Here is a 16,985-nt window from a genome sequence, read left to right as displayed (position 1 = left end):
GACAAAATATTTAAGAAATCCGCGCAACACTTGGAAATCAAGAGGCCATCCATGCCGGGCGCGCTTCCGCGGGGACTTCCGACGGGACCCGGTGCAATTTCCGCTTACACGAACGCACCGACGCACGCCTCTTTCGGACAATTCGTTCGTATGCGCATCGACCCGCCTCGACGGGTCCTATCTTTCGAGTGCCCGTAAATTCGAGGTCGGGACCCGGTTGCGAGTTATATTTTTATAAATAAAATTACTTCCATGGAGTATACTACGATAACCACTGAAATGCCTTTTGCTCAAGTGCAGCGGAAACAGATAAGAAAAATAAAAAAAAAAAAGGAGGGAAAAAGGGGTGCAACACGAGGACTTCCCAGGAGGTCACCCATCCTAGTACTACTCTCGCCCAAGCACGCTTAACTGCGGAGTTCTGATGGGATCCGGTGCATTAGTGCTGGTATGATCGCACCCGTTCATTCACCGTAGCAATTTGTTTACATGCGCAATGCCGCCCAAAAAAAAAAAAAAAAACCAGAGCATTCCAAAGCTCGTAAATTCGCAGCCGAGACCCCAATTTCGAGCCTTCTCCTTCCCAAATACCGTTTTTCACCCTCCCGGTATTGTCCGATTCACAAAAGAGTCCGCCGGCTTTAAAAGCCAGGTGAACTCGCAACAAAAAAGCGACAAAATATTTAAGAAAACCGCGCAACACTTGGAAATCAAGAGGCCATCCATGCCGGGCGCGCTTCCGCGGGGACTTCCGACGGGACCCGGTGCAATTTCCGCTTACACGAACGCACCGACGCACGCCTCTTTCGGACAATTCGTTCGTATGCGCATCGACCCGCCTCGACGGGTCCTATCTTTCGAGTGCCCGTAAATTCGAGGTCGGGACCCGGTTGCGAGTTATATTTTTATAAATAAAATTACTTCCATGGAGTATACTACGATAACCACTGAAATGCCTTTTGCTCAAGTGCAGCGGAAACAGATAAGAAAAATAAAAAAAAAAAAGGAGGGAAAAAGGGGTGCAACACGAGGACTTCCCAGGAGGTCACCCATCCTAGTACTACTCTCGCCCAAGCACGCTTAACTGCGGAGTTCTGATGGGATCCGGTGCATTAGTGCTGGTATGATCGCACCCGTTCATTCACCGTAGCAATTTGTTTACATGCGCAATGCCGCCCAAAAAAAAAAAAAAAAACCAGAGCATTCCAAAGCTCGTAAATTCGCAGCCGAGACCCCAATTTCGAGCCTTCTCCTTCCCAAATACCGTTTTTCACCCTCCCGGTATTGTCCGATTCACAAAAGAGTCCGCCGGCTTTAAAAGCCAGGTGAACTCGCAACAAAAAAGCGACAAAATATTTAAGAAATCCGCGCAACACTTGGAAATCAAGAGGCCATCCATGCCGGGCGCGCTTCCGCGGGGACTTCCGACGGGACCCGGTGCAATTTCCGCTTACACGAACGCACCGACGCACGCCTCTTTCGGACAATTCGTTCGTATGCGCATCGACCCGCCTCGACGGGTCCTATCTTTCGAGTGCCCGTAAATTCGAGGTCGGGACCCGGTTGCGAGTTATATTTTTATAAATAAAATTACTTCCATGGAGTATACTACGATAACCACTGAAATGCCTTTTGCTCAAGTGCAGCGGAAACAGATAAGAAAAATAAAAAAAAAAAAGGAGGGAAAAAGGGGTGCAACACGAGGACTTCCCAGGAGGTCACCCATCCTAGTACTACTCTCGCCCAAGCACGCTTCACTGCGGAGTTCTGATGGGATCCGGTGCATTAGTGCTGGTATGATCGCACCCGTTCATTCACCGTAGCAATTTGTTTACATGCGCAATGCCGCCCAAAAAAAAAAAAAAAAACCAGAGCATTCCAAAGCTCGTAAATTCGCAGCCGAGAGTCCAATTTCGAGCCTTCTCCTTCCCAAATACCGTTTTTCACCCTCCCGGTATTGTCCGATTCACAAAAGAGTCCGCCGGCTTTAAAAGCCAGGTGAACTCGCAACAAAAAAGCGACAAAATATTTAAGAAATCCGCGCAACACTTGGAAATCAAGAGGCCATCCATGCCGGGCGCGCTTCCGCGGGGACTTCCGACGGGACCCGGTGCAATTTCCGCTTACACGAACGCACCGACGCACGCCTCTTTCGGACAATTCGTTCGTATGCGCATCGACCCGCCTCGACGGGTCCTATCTTTCGAGTGCCCGTAAATTCGAGGTCGGGACCCGGTTGCGAGTTATATTTTTATAAATAAAATTACTTCCATGGAGTATACTACGATAACCACTGAAATGCCTTTTGCTCAAGTGCAGCGGAAACAGATAAGAAAAATAAAAAAAAAAAAGGAGGGAAAAAGGGGTGCAACACGAGGACTTCCCAGGAGGTCACCCATCCTAGTACTACTCTCGCCCAAGCACGCTTAACTGCGGAGTTCTGATGGGATCCGGTGCATTAGTGCTGGTATGATCGCACCCGTTCATTCACCGTAGCAATTTGTTTACATGCGCAATGCCGCCCAAAAAAAAAAAAAAAAACCAGAGCATTCCAAAGCTCGTAAATTCGCAGCCGAGACCCCAATTTCGAGCCTTCTCCTTCCCAAATACCGTTTTTCACCCTCCCGGTATTGTCCGATTCACAAAAGAGTCCGCCGGCTTTAAAAGCCAGGTGAACTCGCAACAAAAAAGCGACAAAATATTTAAGAAAACCGCGCAACACTTGGAAATCAAGAGGCCATCCATGCCGGGCGCGCTTCCGCGGGGACTTCCGACGGGACCCGGTGCAATTTCCGCTTACACGAACGCACCGACGCACGCCTCTTTCGGACAATTTGTTCGTATGCGCATCGACCCGCCTCGACGGGTCCTATCTTTCGAGTGCCCGTAAATTCGAGGTCGGGACCCGGTTGCGAGTTATATTTTTATAAATAAAATTACTTCCATGGAGTATACTACGATAACCACTGAAATGCCTTTTGCTCAAGTGCAGCGGAAACAGATAAGAAAAATAAAAAAAAAAAAGGAGGGAAAAAGGGGTGCAACACGAGGACTTCCCAGGAGGTCACCCATCCTAGTACTACTCTCGCCCAAGCACGCTTAACTGCGGAGTTCTGATGGGATCCGGTGCATTAGTGCTGGTATGATCGCACCCGTTCATTCACCGTAGCAATTTGTTTACATGCGCAATGCCGCCCAAAAAAAAAAAAAACCAGAGCATTCCAAAGCTCGTAAATTCGCAGCCGAGACCCCAATTTCGAGCCTTCTCCTTCCCAAATACCGTTTTTCACCCTCCCGGTATTGTCCGATTCACAAAAGAGTCCGCCGGCTTTAAAAGCCAGGTGAACTTTCAACAAAAAAGCGACAAAATATTTAAGAAATCCGCGCAACACTTGGAAATCAAGAGGCCATCCATGCCGGGCGCGCTTCCGCGGGGACTTCCGACGGGACCCGGTGCAATTTCCGCTTACACGAACGCACCGACGCACGCCTCTTTCGGACAATTCGTTCGTATGCGCATCGACCCGCCTCGACGGGTCCTATCTTTCGAGTGCCCGTAAATTCGAGGTCGGGACCCGGTTGCGAGTTATATTTTTATAAATAAAATTACTTCCATGGAGTATACTACGATAACCACTGAAATGCCTTTTGCTCAAGTGCAGCGGAAACAGATAAGAAAAATAAAAAAAAAAAAGGAGGGAAAAAGGGGTGCAACACGAGGACTTCCCAGGAGGTCACCCATCCTAGTACTACTCTCGCCCAAGCACGCTTCACTGCGGAGTTCTGATGGGATCCGGTGCATTAGTGCTGGTATGATCGCACCCGTTCATTCACCGTAGCAATTTGTTTACATGCGCAATGCCGCCCAAAAAAAAAAAAAAAAAAACCAGAGCATTCCAAAGCTCGTAAATTCGCAGCCGAGAGTCCAATTTCGAGCCTTCTCCTTCCCAAATACCGTTTTTCACCCTCCCGGTATTGTCCGATTCACAAAAGAGTCCGCCGGCTTTAAAAGCCAGGTGAACTCGCAACAAAAAAGCGACAAAATATTTAAGAAAACCGCGCAACACTTGGAAATCAAGAGGCCATCCATGCCGGGCGCGCTTCCGCGGGGACTTCCGACGGGACCCGGTGCAATTTCCGCTTACACGAACGCACCGACGCACGCCTCTTTCGGACAATTTGTTCGTATGCGCATCGACCCGCCTCGACGGGTCCTATCTTTCGAGTGCCCGTAAATTCGAGGTCGGGACCCGGTTGCGAGTTATATTTTTATAAATAAAATTACTTCCATGGAGTATACTACGATAACCACTGAAATGCCTTTTGCTCAAGTGCAGCGGAAACAGATAAGAAAAATAAAAAAAAAAAAGGAGGGAAAAAGGGGTGCAACACGAGGACTTCCCAGGAGGTCACCCATCCTAGTACTACTCTCGCCCAAGCACGCTTAACTGCGGAGTTCTGATGGGATCCGGTGCATTAGTGCTGGTATGATCGCACCCGTTCATTCACCGTAGCAATTTGTTTACATGCGCAATGCCGCCCAAAAAAAAAAAAAAACCAGAGCATTCCAAAGCTCGTAAATTCGCAGCCGAGACCCCAATTTCGAGCCTTCTCCTTCCCAAATACCGTTTTTCACCCTCCCGGTATTGTCCGATTCACAAAAGAGTCCGCCGGCTTTAAAAGCCAGGTGAACTTTCAACAAAAAAGCGACAAAATATTTAAGAAATCCGCGCAACACTTGGAAATCAAGAGGCCATCCATGCCGGGCGCGCTTCCGCGGGGACTTCCGACGGGACCCGGTGCAATTTCCGCTTACACGAACGCACCGACGCACGCCTCTTTCGGACAATTCGTTCGTATGCGCATCGACCCGCCTCGACGGGTCCTATCTTTCGAGTGCCCGTAAATTCGAGGTCGGGACCCGGTTGCGAGTTATATTTTTATAAATAAAATTACTTCCATGGAGTATACTACGATAACCACTGAAATGCCTTTTGCTCAAGTGCAGCGGAAACAGATAAGAAAAATAAAAAAAAAAAAGGAGGGAAAAAGGGGTGCAACACGAGGACTTCCCAGGAGGTCACCCATCCTAGTACTACTCTCGCCCAAGCACGCTTCACTGCGGAGTTCTGATGGGATCCGGTGCATTAGTGCTGGTATGATCGCACCCGTTCATTCACCGTAGCAATTTGTTTACATGCGCAATGCCGCCCAAAAAAAAAAAAAAAAAACCAGAGCATTCCAAAGCTCGTAAATTCGCAGCCGAGAGTCCAATTTCGAGCCTTCTCCTTCCCAAATACCGTTTTTCACCCTCCCGGTATTGTCCGATTCACAAAAGAGTCCGCCGGCTTTAAAAGCCAGGTGAACTCGCAACAAAAAAGCGACAAAATATTTAAGAAATCCGCGCAACACTTGGAAATCAAGAGGCCATCCATGCCGGGCGCGCTTCCGCGGGGACTTCCGACGGGACCCGGTGCAATTTCCGCTTACACGAACGCACCGACGCACGCCTCTTTCGGACAATTCGTTCGTATGCGCATCGACCCGCCTCGACGGGTCCTATCTTTCGAGTGCCCGTAAATTCGAGGTCGGGACCCGGTTGCGAGTTATATTTTTATAAATAAAATTACTTCCATGGAGTATACTACGATAACCACTGAAATGCCTTTTGCTCAAGTGCAGCGGAAACAGATAAGAAAAATAAAAAAAAAAAAGGAGGGAAAAAGGGGTGCAACACGAGGACTTCCCAGGAGGTCACCCATCCTAGTACTACTCTCGCCCAAGCACGCTTAACTGCGGAGTTCTGATGGGATCCGGTGCATTAGTGCTGGTATGATCGCACCCGTTCATTCACCGTAGCAATTTGTTTACATGCGCAATGCCGCCCAAAAAAAAAAAAAAAAAACCAGAGCATTCCAAAGCTCGTAAATTCGCAGCCGAGACCCCAATTTCGAGCCTTCTCCTTCCCAAATACCGTTTTTCACCCTCCCGGTATTGTCCGATTCACAAAAGAGTCCGCCGGCTTTAAAAGCCAGGTGAACTCGCAACAAAAAAGCGACAAAATATTTAAGAAAACCGCGCAACACTTGGAAATCAAGAGGCCATCCATGCCGGGCGCGCTTCCGCGGGGACTTCCGACGGGACCCGGTGCAATTTCCGCTTACACGAACGCACCGACGCACGCCTCTTTCGGACAATTCGTTCGTATGCGCATCGACCCGCCTCGACGGGTCCTATCTTTCGAGTGCCCGTAAATTCGAGGTCGGGACCCGGTTGCGAGTTATATTTTTATAAATAAAATTACTTCCATGGAGTATACTACGATAACCACTGAAATGCCTTTTGCTCAAGTGCAGCGGAAACAGATAAGAAAAATAAAAAAAAAAAAGGAGGGAAAAAGGGGTGCAACACGAGGACTTCCCAGGAGGTCACCCATCCTAGTACTACTCTCGCCCAAGCACGCTTAACTGCGGAGTTCTGATGGGATCCGGTGCATTAGTGCTGGTATGATCGCACCCGTTCATTCACCGTAGCAATTTGTTTACATGCGCAATGCCGCCCAAAAAAAAAAAAAAAAACCAGAGCATTCCAAAGCTCGTAAATTCGCAGCCGAGACCCCAATTTCGAGCCTTCTCCTTCCCAAATACCGTTTTTCACCCTCCCGGTATTGTCCGATTCACAAAAGAGTCCGCCGGCTTTAAAAGCCAGGTGAACTCGCAACAAAAAAGCGACAAAATATTTAAGAAAACCGCGCAACACTTGGAAATCAAGAGGCCATCCATGCCGGGCGCGCTTCCGCGGGGACTTCCGACGGGACCCGGTGCAATTTCCGCTTACACGAACGCACCGACGCACGCCTCTTTCGGACAATTCGTTCGTATGCGCATCGACCCGCCTCGACGGGTCCTATCTTTCGAGTGCCCGTAAATTCGAGGTCGGGACCCGGTTGCGAGTTATATTTTTATAAATAAAATTACTTCCATGGAGTATACTACGATAACCACTGAAATGCCTTTTGCTCAAGTGCAGCGGAAACAGATAAGAAAAATAAAAAAAAAAAAGGAGGGAAAAAGGGGTGCAACACGAGGACTTCCCAGGAGGTCACCCATCCTAGTACTACTCTCGCCCAAGCACGCTTCACTGCGGAGTTCTGATGGGATCCGGTGCATTAGTGCTGGTATGATCGCACCCGTTCATTCACCGTAGCAATTTGTTTACATGCGCAATGCCGCCCAAAAAAAAAAAAAAAAACCAGAGCATTCCAAAGCTCGTAAATTCGCAGCCGAGACCCCAATTTCGAGCCTTCTCCTTCCCAAATACCGTTTTTCACCCTCCCGGTATTGTCCGATTCACAAAAGAGTCCGCCGGCTTTAAAAGCCAGGTGAACTCGCAACAAAAAAGCGACAAAATATTTAAGAAAACCGCGCAACACTTGGAAATCAAGAGGCCATCCATGCCGGGCGCGCTTCCGCGGGGACTTCCGACGGGACCCGGTGCAATTTCCGCTTACACGAACGCACCGACGCACGCCTCTTTCGGACAATTCGTTCGTATGCGCATCGACCCGCCTCGACGGGTCCTATCTTTCGAGTGCCCGTAAATTCGAGGTCGGGACCCGGTTGCGAGTTATATTTTTATAAATAAAATTACTTCCATGGAGTATACTACGATAACCACTGAAATGCCTTTTGCTCAAGTGCAGCGGAAACAGATAAGAAAAATAAAAAAAAAAAAGGAGGGAAAAAGGGGTGCAACACGAGGACTTCCCAGGAGGTCACCCATCCTAGTACTACTCTCGCCCAAGCACGCTTAACTGCGGAGTTCTGATGGGATCCGGTGCATTAGTGCTGGTATGATCGCACCCGTTCATTCACCGTAGCAATTTGTTTACATGCGCAATGCCGCCCAAAAAAAAAAAAAAAAAACCAGAGCATTCCAAAGCTCGTAAATTCGCAGCCGAGACCCCAATTTCGAGCCTTCTCCTTCCCAAATACCGTTTTTCACCCTCCCGGTATTGTCCGATTCACAAAAGAGTCCGCCGGCTTTAAAAGCCAGGTGAACTCGCAACAAAAAAGCGACAAAATATTTAAGAAAACCGCGCAACACTTGGAAATCAAGAGGCCATCCATGCCGGGCGCGCTTCCGCGGGGACTTCCGACGGGACCCGGTGCAATTTCCGCTTACACGAACGCACCGACGCACGCCTCTTTCGGACAATTTGTTCGTATGCGCATCGACCCGCCTCGACGGGTCCTATCTTTCGAGTGCCCGTAAATTCGAGGTCGGGACCCGGTTGCGAGTTATATTTTTATAAATAAAATTACTTCCATGGAGTATACTACGATAACCACTGAAATGCCTTTTGCTCAAGTGCAGCGGAAACAGATAAGAAAAATAAAAAAAAAAAAGGAGGGAAAAAGGGGTGCAACACGAGGACTTCCCAGGAGGTCACCCATCCTAGTACTACTCTCGCCCAAGCACGCTTAACTGCGGAGTTCTGATGGGATCCGGTGCATTAGTGCTGGTATGATCGCACCCGTTCATTCACCGTAGCAATTTGTTTACATGCGCAATGCCGCCCAAAAAAAAAAAAAAACCAGAGCATTCCAAAGCTCGTAAATTCGCAGCCGAGACCCCAATTTCGAGCCTTCTCCTTCCCAAATACCGTTTTTCACCCTCCCGGTATTGTCCGATTCACAAAAGAGTCCGCCGGCTTTAAAAGCCAGGTGAACTTTCAACAAAAAAGCGACAAAATATTTAAGAAATCCGCGCAACACTTGGAAATCAAGAGGCCATCCATGCCGGGCGCGCTTCCGCGGGGACTTCCGACGGGACCCGGTGCAATTTCCGCTTACACGAACGCACCGACGCACGCCTCTTTCGGACAATTCGTTCGTATGCGCATCGACCCGCCTCGACGGGTCCTATCTTTCGAGTGCCCGTAAATTCGAGGTCGGGACCCGGTTGCGAGTTATATTTTTATAAATAAAATTACTTCCATGGAGTATACTACGATAACCACTGAAATGCCTTTTGCTCAAGTGCAGCGGAAACAGATAAGAAAAATAAAAAAAAAAAAGGAGGGAAAAAGGGGTGCAACACGAGGACTTCCCAGGAGGTCACCCATCCTAGTACTACTCTCGCCCAAGCACGCTTCACTGCGGAGTTCTGATGGGATCCGGTGCATTAGTGCTGGTATGATCGCACCCGTTCATTCACCGTAGCAATTTGTTTACATGCGCAATGCCGCCCAAAAAAAAAAAAAAAAAACCAGAGCATTCCAAAGCTCGTAAATTCGCAGCCGAGAGTCCAATTTCGAGCCTTCTCCTTCCCAAATACCGTTTTTCACCCTCCCGGTATTGTCCGATTCACAAAAGAGTCCGCCGGCTTTAAAAGCCAGGTGAACTCGCAACAAAAAAGCGACAAAATATTTAAGAAAACCGCGCAACACTTGGAAATCAAGAGGCCATCCATGCCGGGCGCGCTTCCGCGGGGACTTCCGACGGGACCCGGTGCAATTTCCGCTTACACGAACGCACCGACGCACGCCTCTTTCGGACAATTTGTTCGTATGCGCATCGACCCGCCTCGACGGGTCCTATCTTTCGAGTGCCCGTAAATTCGAGGTCGGGACCCGGTTGCGAGTTATATTTTTATAAATAAAATTACTTCCATGGAGTATACTACGATAACCACTGAAATGCCTTTTGCTCAAGTGCAGCGGAAACAGATAAGAAAAATAAAAAAAAAAAAGGAGGGAAAAAGGGGTGCAACACGAGGACTTCCCAGGAGGTCACCCATCCTAGTACTACTCTCGCCCAAGCACGCTTAACTGCGGAGTTCTGATGGGATCCGGTGCATTAGTGCTGGTATGATCGCACCCGTTCATTCACCGTAGCAATTTGTTTACATGCGCAATGCCGCCCAAAAAAAAAAAAAAAACCAGAGCATTCCAAAGCTCGTAAATTCGCAGCCGAGACCCCAATTTCGAGCCTTCTCCTTCCCAAATACCGTTTTTCACCCTCCCGGTATTGTCCGATTCACAAAAGAGTCCGCCGGCTTTAAAAGCCAGGTGAACTTTCAACAAAAAAGCGACAAAATATTTAAGAAATCCGCGCAACACTTGGAAATCAAGAGGCCATCCATGCCGGGCGCGCTTCCGCGGGGACTTCCGACGGGACCCGGTGCAATTTCCGCTTACACGAACGCACCGACGCACGCCTCTTTCGGACAATTCGTTCGTATGCGCATCGACCCGCCTCGACGGGTCCTATCTTTCGAGTGCCCGTAAATTCGAGGTCGGGACCCGGTTGCGAGTTATATTTTTATAAATAAAATTACTTCCATGGAGTATACTACGATAACCACTGAAATGCCTTTTGCTCAAGTGCAGCGGAAACAGATAAGAAAAATAAAAAAAAAAAAGGAGGGAAAAAGGGGTGCAACACGAGGACTTCCCAGGAGGTCACCCATCCTAGTACTACTCTCGCCCAAGCACGCTTCACTGCGGAGTTCTGATGGGATCCGGTGCATTAGTGCTGGTATGATCGCACCCGTTCATTCACCGTAGCAATTTGTTTACATGCGCAATGCCGCCCAAAAAAAAAAAAAAAAAACCAGAGCATTCCAAAGCTCGTAAATTCGCAGCCGAGAGTCCAATTTCGAGCCTTCTCCTTCCCAAATACCGTTTTTCACCCTCCCGGTATTGTCCGATTCACAAAAGAGTCCGCCGGCTTTAAAAGCCAGGTGAACTCGCAACAAAAAAGCGACAAAATATTTAAGAAAACCGCGCAACACTTGGAAATCAAGAGGCCATCCATGCCGGGCGCGCTTCCGCGGGGACTTCCGACGGGACCCGGTGCAATTTCCGCTTACACGAACGCACCGACGCACGCCTCTTTCGGACAATTTGTTCGTATGCGCATCGACCCGCCTCGACGGGTCCTATCTTTCGAGTGCCCGTAAATTCGAGGTCGGGACCCGGTTGCGAGTTATATTTTTATAAATAAAATTACTTCCATGGAGTATACTACGATAACCACTGAAATGCCTTTTGCTCAAGTGCAGCGGAAACAGATAAGAAAAATAAAAAAAAAAAAGGAGGGAAAAAGGGGTGCAACACGAGGACTTCCCAGGAGGTCACCCATCCTAGTACTACTCTCGCCCAAGCACGCTTAACTGCGGAGTTCTGATGGGATCCGGTGCATTAGTGCTGGTATGATCGCACCCGTTCATTCACCGTAGCAATTTGTTTACATGCGCAATGCCGCCCAAAAAAAAAAAAAAACCAGAGCATTCCAAAGCTCGTAAATTCGCAGCCGAGACCCCAATTTCGAGCCTTCTCCTTCCCAAATACCGTTTTTCACCCTCCCGGTATTGTCCGATTCACAAAAGAGTCCGCCGGCTTTAAAAGCCAGGTGAACTTTCAACAAAAAAGCGACAAAATATTTAAGAAATCCGCGCAACACTTGGAAATCAAGAGGCCATCCATGCCGGGCGCGCTTCCGCGGGGACTTCCGACGGGACCCGGTGCAATTTCCGCTTACACGAACGCACCGACGCACGCCTCTTTCGGACAATTCGTTCGTATGCGCATCGACCCGCCTCGACGGGTCCTATCTTTCGAGTGCCCGTAAATTCGAGGTCGGGACCCGGTTGCGAGTTATATTTTTATAAATAAAATTACTTCCATGGAGTATACTACGATAACCACTGAAATGCCTTTTGCTCAAGTGCAGCGGAAACAGATAAGAAAAATAAAAAAAAAAAAGGAGGGAAAAAGGGGTGCAACACGAGGACTTCCCAGGAGGTCACCCATCCTAGTACTACTCTCGCCCAAGCACGCTTCACTGCGGAGTTCTGATGGGATCCGGTGCATTAGTGCTGGTATGATCGCACCCGTTCATTCACCGTAGCAATTTGTTTACATGCGCAATGCCGCCCAAAAAAAAAAAAAAAAAACCAGAGCATTCCAAAGCTCGTAAATTCGCAGCCGAGAGTCCAATTTCGAGCCTTCTCCTTCCCAAATACCGTTTTTCACCCTCCCGGTATTGTCCGATTCACAAAAGAGTCCGCCGGCTTTAAAAGCCAGGTGAACTCGCAACAAAAAAGCGACAAAATATTTAAGAAATCCGCGCAACACTTGGAAATCAAGAGGCCATCCATGCCGGGCGCGCTTCCGCGGGGACTTCCGACGGGACCCGGTGCAATTTCCGCTTACACGAACGCACCGACGCACGCCTCTTTCGGATAATTCGTTCGTATGCGCATCGACCCGCCTCGACGGGTCCTATCTTTCGAGTGCCCGTAAATTCGAGGTCGGGACCCGGTTGCGAGTTATATTTTTATAAATAAAATTACTTCCATGGAGTATACTACGATAACCACTGAAATGCCTTTTGCTCAAGTGCAGCGGAAACAGATAAGAAAAATAAAAAAAAAAAAGGAGGGAAAAAGGGGTGCAACACGAGGACTTCCCAGGAGGTCACCCATCCTAGTACTACTCTCGCCCAAGCACGCTTAACTGCGGAGTTCTGATGGGATCCGGTGCATTAGTGCTGGTATGATCGCACCCGTTCATTCACCGTAGCAATTTGTTTACATGCGCAATGCCGCCCAAAAAAAAAAAAAAAAAAACCAGAGCATTCCAAAGCTCGTAAATTCGCAGCCGAGACCCCAATTTCGAGCCTTCTCCTTCCCAAATACCGTTTTTCACCCTCCCGGTATTGTCCGATTCACAAAAGAGTCCGCCGGCTTTAAAAGCCAGGTGAACTCGCAACAAAAAAGCGACAAAATATTTAAGAAAACCGCGCAACACATGGAAATCAAGAGGCCATCCATGCCGGGCGCGCTTCCGCGGGGACTTCCGACGGGACCCGGTGCAATTTCCGCTTACACGAACGCACCGACGCACGCCTCTTTCGGACAATTTGTTCGTATGCGCATCGACCCGCCTCGACGGGTCCTATCTTTCGAGTGCCCGTAAATTCGAGGTCGGGACCCGGTTGCGAGTTATATTTTTATAAATAAAATTACTTCCATGGAGTATACTACGATAACCACTGAAATGCCTTTTGCTCAAGTGCAGCGGAAACAGATAAGAAAAATAAAAAAAAAAAAGGAGGGAAAAAGGGGTGCAACACGAGGACTTCCCAGGAGGTCACCCATCCTAGTACTACTCTCGCCCAAGCACGCTTAACTGCGGAGTTCTGATGGGATCCGGTGCATTAGTGCTGGTATGATCGCACCCGTTCATTCACCGTAGCAATTTGTTTACATGCGCAATGCCGCCCAAAAAAAAAAAAAAAAACCAGAGCATTCCAAAGCTCGTAAATTCGCAGCCGAGACCCCAATTTCGAGCCTTCTCCTTCCCAAATACCGTTTTTCACCCTCCCGGTATTGTCCGATTCACAAAAGAGTCCGCCGGCTTTAAAAGCCAGGTGAACTCGCAACAAAAAAGCGACAAAATATTTAAGAAAACCGCGCAACACTTGGAAATCAAGAGGCCATCCATGCCGGGCGCGCTTCCGCGGGGACTTCCGACGGGACCCGGTGCAATTTCCGCTTACACGAACGCACCGACGCACGCCTCTTTCGGACAATTCGTTCGTATGCGCATCGACCCGCCTCGACGGGTCCTATCTTTCGAGTGCCCGTAAATTCGAGGTCGGGACCCGGTTGCGAGTTATATTTTTATAAATAAAATTACTTCCATGGAGTATACTACGATAACCACTGAAATGCCTTTTGCTCAAGTGCAGCGGAAACAGATAAGAAAAATAAAAAAAAAAAAGGAGGGAAAAAGGGGTGCAACACGAGGACTTCCCAGGAGGTCACCCATCCTAGTACTACTCTCGCCCAAGCACGCTTCACTGCGGAGTTCTGATGGGATCCGGTGCATTAGTGCTGGTATGATCGCACCCGTTCATTCACCGTAGCAATTTGTTTACATGCGCAATGCCGCCCAAAAAAAAAAAAAAAAACCAGAGCATTCCAAAGCTCGTAAATTCGCAGCCGAGAGTCCAATTTCGAGCCTTCTCCTTCCCAAATACCGTTTTTCACCCTCCCGGTATTGTCCGATTCACAAAAGAGTCCGCCGGCTTTAAAAGCCAGGTGAACTCGCAACAAAAAAGCGACAAAATATTTAAGAAATCCGCGCAACACTTGGAAATCAAGAGGCCATCCATGCCGGGCGCGCTTCCGCGGGGACTTCCGACGGGACCCGGTGCAATTTCCGCTTACACGAACGCACCGACGCACGCCTCTTTCGGACAATTCGTTCGTATGCGCATCGACCCGCCTCGACGGGTCCTATCTTTCGAGTGCCCGTAAATTCGAGGTCGGGACCCGGTTGCGAGTTATATTTTTATAAATAAAATTACTTCCATGGAGTATACTACGATAACCACTGAAATGCCTTTTGCTCAAGTGCAGCGGAAACAGATAAGAAAAATAAAAAAAAAAAAGGAGGGAAAAAGGGGTGCAACACGAGGACTTCCCAGGAGGTCACCCATCCTAGTACTACTCTCGCCCAAGCACGCTTAACTGCGGAGTTCTGATGGGATCCGGTGCATTAGTGCTGGTATGATCGCACCCGTTCATTCACCGTAGCAATTTGTTTACATGCGCAATGCCGCCCAAAAAAAAAAAAAAAAAACCAGAGCATTCCAAAGCTCGTAAATTCGCAGCCGAGACCCCAATTTCGAGCCTTCTCCTTCCCAAATACCGTTTTTCACCCTCCCGGTATTGTCCGATTCACAAAAGAGTCCGCCGGCTTTAAAAGCCAGGTGAACTCGCAACAAAAAAGCGACAAAATATTTAAGAAAACCGCGCAACACATGGAAATCAAGAGGCCATCCATGCCGGGCGCGCTTCCGCGGGGACTTCCGACGGGACCCGGTGCAATTTCCGCTTACACGAACGCACCGACGCACGCCTCTTTCGGACAATTTGTTCGTATGCGCATCGACCCGCCTCGACGGGTCCTATCTTTCGAGTGCCCGTAAATTCGAGGTCGGGACCCGGTTGCGAGTTATATTTTTATAAATAAAATTACTTCCATGGAGTATACTACGATAACCACTGAAATGCCTTTTGCTCAAGTGCAGCGGAAACAGATAAGAAAAATAAAAAAAAAAAAAGGAGGGAAAAAGGGGTGCAACACGAGGACTTCCCAGGAGGTCACCCATCCTAGTACTACTCTCGCCCAAGCACGCTTAACTGCGGAGTTCTGATGGGATCCGGTGCATTAGTGCTGGTATGATCGCACCCGTTCATTCACCGTAGCAATTTGTTTACATGCGCAATGCCGCCCAAAAAAAAAAAAAAAAACCAGAGCATTCCAAAGCTCGTAAATTCGCAGCCGAGACCCCAATTTCGAGCCTTCTCCTTCCCAAATACCGTTTTTCACCCTCCCGGTATTGTCCGATTCACAAAAGAGTCCGCCGGCTTTAAAAGCCAGGTGAACTCGCAACAAAAAAGCGACAAAATATTTAAGAAAACCGCGCAACACTTGGAAATCAAGAGGCCATCCATGCCGGGCGCGCTTCCGCGGGGACTTCCGACGGGACCCGGTGCAATTTCCGCTTACACGAACGCACCGACGCACGCCTCTTTCGGACAATTCGTTCGTATGCGCATCGACCCGCCTCGACGGGTCCTATCTTTCGAGTGCCCGTAAATTCGAGGTCGGGACCCGGTTGCGAGTTATATTTTTATAAATAAAATTACTTCCATGGAGTATACTACGATAACCACTGAAATGCCTTTTGCTCAAGTGCAGCGGAAACAGATAAGAAAAATAAAAAAAAAAAAGGAGGGAAAAAGGGGTGCAACACGAGGACTTCCCAGGAGGTCACCCATCCTAGTACTACTCTCGCCCAAGCACGCTTCACTGCGGAGTTCTGATGGGATCCGGTGCATTAGTGCTGGTATGATCGCACCCGTTCATTCACCGTAGCAATTTGTTTACATGCGCAATGCCGCCCAAAAAAAAAAAAAAAAAACCAGAGCATTCCAAAGCTCGTAAATTCGCAGCCGAGAGTCCAATTTCGAGCCTTCTCCTTCCCAAATACCGTTTTTCACCCTCCCGGTATTGTCCGATTCACAAAAGAGTCCGCCGGCTTTAAAAGCCAGGTGAACTCGCAACAAAAAAGCGACAAAATATTTAAGAAATCCGCGCAACACTTGGAAATCAAGAGGCCATCCATGCCGGGCGCGCTTCCGCGGGGACTTCCGACGGGACCCGGTGCAATTTCCGCTTACACGAACGCACCGACGCACGCCTCTTTCGGACAATTCGTTCGTATGCGCATCGACCCGCCTCGACGGGTCCTATCTTTCGAGTGCCCGTAAATTCGAGGTCGGGACCCGGTTGCGAGTTATATTTTTATAAATAAAATTACTTCCATGGAGTATACTACGATAACCACTGAAATGCCTTTTGCTCAAGTGCAGCGGAAACAGATAAGAAAAATAAAAAAAAAAAAGGAGGGAAAAAGGGGTGCAACACGAGGACTTCCCAGGAGGTCACCCATCCTAGTACTACTCTCGCCCAAGCACGCTTAACTGCGGAGTTCTGATGGGATCCGGTGCATTAGTGCTGGTATGATCGCACCCGTTCATTCACCGTAGCAATTTGTTTACATGCGCAATGCCGCCCAAAAAAAAAAAAAAAAACCAGAGCATTCCAAAGCTCGTAAATTCGCAGCCGAGACCCCAATTTCGAGCCTTCTCCTTCCCAAATACCGTTTTTCACCCTCCCGGTATTGTCCGATTCACAAAAGAGTCCGCCGGCTTTAAAAGCCAGGTGAACTCGCAACAAAAAAGCGACAAAATATTTAAGAAAACCGCGCAACACTTGGAAATCAAGAGGCCATCCATGCCGGGCGCGCTTCCGCGGGGACTTCCGACGGGACCCGGTGCAATTTCCGCTTACACGAACGCACCGACGCACGCCTCTTTCGGACAATTTGTTCGTATGCGCA

The 16,985-nt window shown here is 48.7% G+C and overlaps 25 non-coding genes across 25 annotated transcripts; all 25 read right to left on the bottom strand.

The window, feature by feature from the left end:
• Positions 1-343: 343 nt before the first annotated feature.
• Positions 344-462, bottom strand: LOC130819897 (5S ribosomal RNA). Its single transcript, XR_009044927.1, has one exon. It is a non-coding gene; the product is annotated as a 5S ribosomal RNA (ribosomal RNA).
• Positions 463-1,016: 554 nt separating this feature from the next.
• On the bottom strand, positions 1,017-1,135 carry LOC130819896 (5S ribosomal RNA). The gene has a single exon (XR_009044926.1). It is a non-coding gene; the product is annotated as a 5S ribosomal RNA (ribosomal RNA).
• A 554-nt stretch (positions 1,136-1,689) lies between these two features.
• LOC130819473 (5S ribosomal RNA) lies at positions 1,690-1,808 on the bottom strand. The gene has a single exon (XR_009044509.1). It is a non-coding gene; the product is annotated as a 5S ribosomal RNA (ribosomal RNA).
• A 554-nt stretch (positions 1,809-2,362) lies between these two features.
• LOC130819895 (5S ribosomal RNA) lies at positions 2,363-2,481 on the bottom strand. Its single transcript, XR_009044925.1, has one exon. It is a non-coding gene; the product is annotated as a 5S ribosomal RNA (ribosomal RNA).
• A 554-nt stretch (positions 2,482-3,035) lies between these two features.
• Positions 3,036-3,154, bottom strand: LOC130819894 (5S ribosomal RNA). The gene has a single exon (XR_009044924.1). It is a non-coding gene; the product is annotated as a 5S ribosomal RNA (ribosomal RNA).
• Positions 3,155-3,705: 551 nt separating this feature from the next.
• LOC130819472 (5S ribosomal RNA) lies at positions 3,706-3,824 on the bottom strand. Its single transcript, XR_009044508.1, has one exon. It is a non-coding gene; the product is annotated as a 5S ribosomal RNA (ribosomal RNA).
• Positions 3,825-4,380: 556 nt separating this feature from the next.
• On the bottom strand, positions 4,381-4,499 carry LOC130819893 (5S ribosomal RNA). The gene has a single exon (XR_009044922.1). It is a non-coding gene; the product is annotated as a 5S ribosomal RNA (ribosomal RNA).
• Positions 4,500-5,051: 552 nt separating this feature from the next.
• Positions 5,052-5,170, bottom strand: LOC130819471 (5S ribosomal RNA). Its single transcript, XR_009044507.1, has one exon. It is a non-coding gene; the product is annotated as a 5S ribosomal RNA (ribosomal RNA).
• A 555-nt stretch (positions 5,171-5,725) lies between these two features.
• LOC130819892 (5S ribosomal RNA) lies at positions 5,726-5,844 on the bottom strand. The gene has a single exon (XR_009044921.1). It is a non-coding gene; the product is annotated as a 5S ribosomal RNA (ribosomal RNA).
• Positions 5,845-6,399: 555 nt separating this feature from the next.
• LOC130819891 (5S ribosomal RNA) lies at positions 6,400-6,518 on the bottom strand. Its single transcript, XR_009044920.1, has one exon. It is a non-coding gene; the product is annotated as a 5S ribosomal RNA (ribosomal RNA).
• Positions 6,519-7,072: 554 nt separating this feature from the next.
• LOC130819470 (5S ribosomal RNA) lies at positions 7,073-7,191 on the bottom strand. Its single transcript, XR_009044506.1, has one exon. It is a non-coding gene; the product is annotated as a 5S ribosomal RNA (ribosomal RNA).
• Positions 7,192-7,745: 554 nt separating this feature from the next.
• On the bottom strand, positions 7,746-7,864 carry LOC130819890 (5S ribosomal RNA). Its single transcript, XR_009044919.1, has one exon. It is a non-coding gene; the product is annotated as a 5S ribosomal RNA (ribosomal RNA).
• Positions 7,865-8,419: 555 nt separating this feature from the next.
• On the bottom strand, positions 8,420-8,538 carry LOC130819888 (5S ribosomal RNA). Its single transcript, XR_009044918.1, has one exon. It is a non-coding gene; the product is annotated as a 5S ribosomal RNA (ribosomal RNA).
• A 552-nt stretch (positions 8,539-9,090) lies between these two features.
• Positions 9,091-9,209, bottom strand: LOC130819469 (5S ribosomal RNA). Its single transcript, XR_009044505.1, has one exon. It is a non-coding gene; the product is annotated as a 5S ribosomal RNA (ribosomal RNA).
• Positions 9,210-9,764: 555 nt separating this feature from the next.
• On the bottom strand, positions 9,765-9,883 carry LOC130819887 (5S ribosomal RNA). The gene has a single exon (XR_009044917.1). It is a non-coding gene; the product is annotated as a 5S ribosomal RNA (ribosomal RNA).
• A 553-nt stretch (positions 9,884-10,436) lies between these two features.
• Positions 10,437-10,555, bottom strand: LOC130819468 (5S ribosomal RNA). The gene has a single exon (XR_009044504.1). It is a non-coding gene; the product is annotated as a 5S ribosomal RNA (ribosomal RNA).
• A 555-nt stretch (positions 10,556-11,110) lies between these two features.
• On the bottom strand, positions 11,111-11,229 carry LOC130819885 (5S ribosomal RNA). Its single transcript, XR_009044915.1, has one exon. It is a non-coding gene; the product is annotated as a 5S ribosomal RNA (ribosomal RNA).
• A 552-nt stretch (positions 11,230-11,781) lies between these two features.
• Positions 11,782-11,900, bottom strand: LOC130819466 (5S ribosomal RNA). The gene has a single exon (XR_009044502.1). It is a non-coding gene; the product is annotated as a 5S ribosomal RNA (ribosomal RNA).
• Positions 11,901-12,455: 555 nt separating this feature from the next.
• LOC130819884 (5S ribosomal RNA) lies at positions 12,456-12,574 on the bottom strand. The gene has a single exon (XR_009044914.1). It is a non-coding gene; the product is annotated as a 5S ribosomal RNA (ribosomal RNA).
• A 556-nt stretch (positions 12,575-13,130) lies between these two features.
• LOC130819883 (5S ribosomal RNA) lies at positions 13,131-13,249 on the bottom strand. The gene has a single exon (XR_009044913.1). It is a non-coding gene; the product is annotated as a 5S ribosomal RNA (ribosomal RNA).
• A 554-nt stretch (positions 13,250-13,803) lies between these two features.
• On the bottom strand, positions 13,804-13,922 carry LOC130819465 (5S ribosomal RNA). Its single transcript, XR_009044501.1, has one exon. It is a non-coding gene; the product is annotated as a 5S ribosomal RNA (ribosomal RNA).
• Positions 13,923-14,476: 554 nt separating this feature from the next.
• Positions 14,477-14,595, bottom strand: LOC130819882 (5S ribosomal RNA). The gene has a single exon (XR_009044912.1). It is a non-coding gene; the product is annotated as a 5S ribosomal RNA (ribosomal RNA).
• A 556-nt stretch (positions 14,596-15,151) lies between these two features.
• Positions 15,152-15,270, bottom strand: LOC130819881 (5S ribosomal RNA). Its single transcript, XR_009044911.1, has one exon. It is a non-coding gene; the product is annotated as a 5S ribosomal RNA (ribosomal RNA).
• A 554-nt stretch (positions 15,271-15,824) lies between these two features.
• LOC130819464 (5S ribosomal RNA) lies at positions 15,825-15,943 on the bottom strand. The gene has a single exon (XR_009044500.1). It is a non-coding gene; the product is annotated as a 5S ribosomal RNA (ribosomal RNA).
• A 555-nt stretch (positions 15,944-16,498) lies between these two features.
• On the bottom strand, positions 16,499-16,617 carry LOC130819880 (5S ribosomal RNA). The gene has a single exon (XR_009044910.1). It is a non-coding gene; the product is annotated as a 5S ribosomal RNA (ribosomal RNA).
• Positions 16,618-16,985: the final 368 nt, after the last annotated feature.

The sequence above is a fragment of the Amaranthus tricolor genome, chromosome 7 (assembly GCF_026212465.1).
Source record: "Amaranthus tricolor cultivar Red isolate AtriRed21 chromosome 7, ASM2621246v1, whole genome shotgun sequence".
Classification (NCBI taxonomy): domain Eukaryota; kingdom Viridiplantae; phylum Streptophyta; class Magnoliopsida; order Caryophyllales; family Amaranthaceae; genus Amaranthus; species Amaranthus tricolor.
This window is presented reverse-complemented; position numbering and strand designations above follow the sequence as displayed.